Below are 4,471 nucleotides of genomic sequence, written 5' to 3'. Positions count from 1 at the left end.
ACAGTTTTGTATCAACTCTTGTGCTTGGGAAGCCCTGTTCCTCTCTACTTGGTTTCCATATCAGCAAAAGTGACCTGTTTATGCCCAACTCATGGACTGAGTACAAGGAAGTGCCGACCTATCTATAATCACGTTATTATCAGTATATTGTTAATTCAGAGAAGGGTTAGACAAAGTTTGTATGGTAGAAGTAAAAGTAAGGTCTTAAAGCACTGGCAACATTTTCTTGGGAAGAGGAAGAAAGGTTGAGGACTCTATTTGCTTAACACTTTCTGCTTTGCATAATTTTTCCCATAGCTTCGTCCAATTTTATGGCAAGCCTTTGAGGCACTCAAATAGGAATTCTTATTATTTTATCACATGGGTGGGTCCTGATACAGTGATTCTAGAGCCAATAAGCAGAAGCTATTAACCATTCCACCTCTCGAAATCTGTCCCTGAAAGGAGCTTAAACATGGCAGCCATGACTGCCATGCACACATATAAAAAATGAACAGGGTTTAAAATTATATTTAGGGGCTGCAGATATAGTTTGCTGATAGGGAACTCACCTAATGTGAGTGAGATTGAGTTCAATGCCCAACAATATAAATTTTAAAAGATTACATTTAATTACATTTAATTCATTATTAATGAGAGACCCAAAGAGATGTCATAGCCAGTTCATAAGAATAGTTTGCAGTCCTCATGTGTATATGGAGACTAGGAAGGTGGAAATGAATTTGTAAATGGGAAGCACAGTATCTTTTTCCATGATGGGGGAAAAGAAAGTCAGTTGAGCTTCCAGAAGTCTGTATTCTTCAACTTTTAGGGGTGTAAATTTGCTCAAATGAAAGGAAGGAGCAGAATTGGATAGCCTGGAAATGTCTTCTTTGATCAGCTCCTGTTTATGCTTTCTCCCAGTCTCTTTCAACAAATCCTCCCCTTTACCATCTTACGATATAGCAAGAAGTCCTCCGCCGTGTGACCCTCTGATCTTTGGCTTCCCATCTTCCACAGATATTAGTCAAATAATTGCCCATTGTTCATAGGTTACCTAGAATGCTTATCTGTGGTATTTTGTTACAACATCACCATAGAAATGAAGAGCCTTATGCACTGAGCTACAGATATAACCACAACACAAATGGTGAGCTAGCAAACAGTACAGGGCCATAGCTTTGAAGGAGGGAGTTAGAGAGAGCAGGGGACATCCTTTATGTTCCCACACGACTCTGGAGCTGCTTATTCTCAGTTCTATGTAACAAAGTCATTCAGGGAGGGCTGCTCTATCTCAGGGTAATTTCGAGTTTAAGAGGCAGCAGATAATCAGGTTATCAATGCTGTTAAATGTTAGATGATGGTGAGTACATTCCAGCTAGAGCAGTTTCATGAGCCGCAAACCTAGAGATTTAAATCCCTATTTTTTTATGCTTCTACCTGACACACATTTTAAAATGAAACAGGAAATTGTAATTAATACTTTGAGATAAACTGGAATACATTTTTTCTTACTCCCAGAAACTGTGGGTACTGTGTGAGCAGACAAGACAAGACACTTTACTGAGGTCCTGATGGAGGGTTTAAGCAGTCATACATTTATGAGTGTCACATGTACATACAGATACATGAATATGTGACGTGTCCTTTAAACTATAATTACTCACATGATATGATGCACATACTAATACATAAAAGAGGCCTCCTCCGAATGCAGCCATCTATGTGGTGATCTAAAGCCTTCCTGCTTCCAGATGCCCCTGCTGCGTTCTGTACTTTCTGATATCCCCATCATTAATACTGCTGATCTTGGGAAAGAGCTCTAGAATGTTTTTAAAATGTAACAGACTCGCTGGGTGGTGATGGCTCATGTCTTTAATCAGAGCACTTGAAAGACTTGTGAGATCAAGGCCAACTTGGTCTACAGGGCTAGTGCCAGGATGGACTCCAAACCTACACAGAGAAACCTTGTCTTTAAACAAACAAACAAATAATTAACAGACTCTTTGAAAGAGCTCTCAGGAGAGTGGGATATAAGGTTTAGAATGCAAAGATGAGGCTCATGAAAGATGCTGTAGGAAGTTTTGAAAAGTCCTAGAAATGTCACGGGAGGGAAAACCACTGCAAAGTAGGATCAGGGTCAAGAAGGGCAGGAAAGGAAGCTTAAGAGGATAAGATGAAAAAGTTGACTATTGCACAAATTTGTGCTGGCCTTATGGCCGTATGTAATGATACAAATAAATACATTAAGATTTACCCTGAGTAGATCTCTGTGGCACACAGCTGTAGTCCAGGCTACTTGGAAGGTTGAGGCAGGAGGATAATTTGAGTCCAGAAGTTAAAGGCAAGTCAGGGCAAAAGAGCAAGAGACTCAAAAAACAAAACAAAACAAAAAACATACATACACTATAGAAGAATGAGGCTCAAAGCGCCAAGTCACCAATTGTATCTGTTTGAAGAGTATTTGGTTAAGAATTGATACTCTGGAACCAGAGCTACAAATCAGGCATTATCTGTAGAAAAACCGGTTTATCATCCAAGATTAAAAACATAAATGCAAATAGCCAAGAGTGCCATCTTTAATGTCTTTTGAATCTTCAATATCTTTGGATCAAAGTGGTCATTAAATTTCTGGGGCACTGTGCTGGAGCAAATGAGGAGGCTTTGTCCACATGGCATTTATAATCTCAAGATGGAAGTAGAGAAGGCAAAGGCAGAACTGGAAAAAACAGATAGTTTATGTTAACTTAATAAGTTACATACTTTCATTGAATACAAGCAAGAAGGTAAGTGCATTTACCAAAGAATCCAGGGAAGAATCTAGAATGTGCAGTTGGTGGCCCTTTTCAGGCCATATCTGGTGGTGATAAACTTTTTTAAACTATTCAAATGATGGGGAGGAGCTGACAGAATCAACTTTTAGCAGAATATTCAGAGATAGGATTTAAGTGATTAAACAAATAATTCATTTTAGGCAAACCATTCCATTTATACCACAGATATTTAAGATATTCTGATCATGTGTTAATTAAGCATATTAATGTATCTAGCATAACTTTTTTTTTAAAAACAGAAAGTCATAATTAATTTTATAGGATTAACATGCATATACATTCCTTACTGGCAGAAACTGGGTCCACTAGAAGAGCAGAGAAGATATTTTATTAAAGTCCTAATGAAAGGTTTGTGCTGACATGCACCTATGAAAGTCCCATTTATATCCAAATGTGTGAATATGCTGCTCATCCCTTAAAATATAATTATATATGTATGGGAGACAATATTATTAGTGATGCATAGACCTGGCTTGCCACGTAAGCTGCCACCTACATAGTGTCCTCACATTTCCTTGGGGGAGCATATACTAGAGACTCGTTGTATCTCTGTGGCCTTGCCCCCCTTTCACACCCTACTGAGGTAAAGAGAGACACCTGAGAAATGGAGTTCGAGAGGGAGAAGAGAACTCTCTGTTCTGCCCTGCCATTTGTGGTTGTTGTTCCTAAGGTTTTTTATTGTGGTCTGCTCTGTGCTTGTGGCACAGGCCTAGGCTTGCTCCCCAGGTGGGTGAGACGTCTTAATTTAAGGGTTAGGCAAGGTATAAAAAAGAGTTGAGGTCATACCCATTAGCAGCATCCTCCAGTCGTGATTTATAACTGATGACTTCACGGCCTTATGTGACTCTGGAGTTCATGTCTCAAGTGCTTTCAAACTAGGAGGAAATGATGTGGTACTGATTGTTCTCTTACAATGCAGCAAAGTCATGAGAAGACTTAACAGAAGTAGAGAGAGCCGATAAAAGGGATGGGCAGAAAATTCCCACAAACATCATGGAGGAGAAGCACTAAGCTCACTGCTTCAGTTTGCTTACCATAGGATTCATCACTGGGGCTATGCTGTTTTGCCTACGGCTTCTCCAACTATCGTGAAGGAACACTTTTTCTTTTATTTTTTATTATTTATGTATTTATTAAAATGTCCACCTCCTCCCATTTCCCTCCCCCTCCCCCAACTCCTCTCCCCCTCCCTCTCCAGTCCTAAGAGCACTCAGGGATTCCTGCCCTGTGGGAAGTCCAAGAACCTCCCCGCCTCCATCCAGGTCTAGGAAGGTGAGCATCCAAACAGACTAGGCTCCCACAATGCCAGTCCATGCAGTAGAATCAAAACTCAGTGCCATTGTCCTTGGATTCTCAGTCAGCCCTCATTGTCAGCCACATTCAGAGATTCAAGTTTGATCACATGCTCCATCAGTCCCAGTCCAGCTGGCCTTGGTGAGCTCCCATTAGATTAGTCCCATTGTCTCAGTGGGTGTACGCACCCCTCGCGGGCCTGACTTCCTTGCTCATGTTCTCCTTCACGAAGAAAGCACACATTAGAGACTTAACAGCACACCTGAAAGCTCTAGAAAAAGAAGAAGAAGAAGAAGAAGAAGAAGAAGAAGAAGAAGAAGAAGAAGAAGAAGAAGAAGAAGAAGAAGAAGAAGAAGAAGAAGAAG

The sequence above is a fragment of the Alexandromys fortis genome, unplaced genomic scaffold (genome assembly GCF_014885135.2).
Source record: "Alexandromys fortis isolate MF-2015 unplaced genomic scaffold, M_Fortis_MF-2015_v1.1 scaffold_195, whole genome shotgun sequence".
Lineage (NCBI taxonomy): Eukaryota > Metazoa > Chordata > Mammalia > Rodentia > Cricetidae > Alexandromys > Alexandromys fortis.
The sequence above is the reverse complement of the archived record's forward strand: the minus strand, read 5'-3'. Positions refer to the sequence as shown.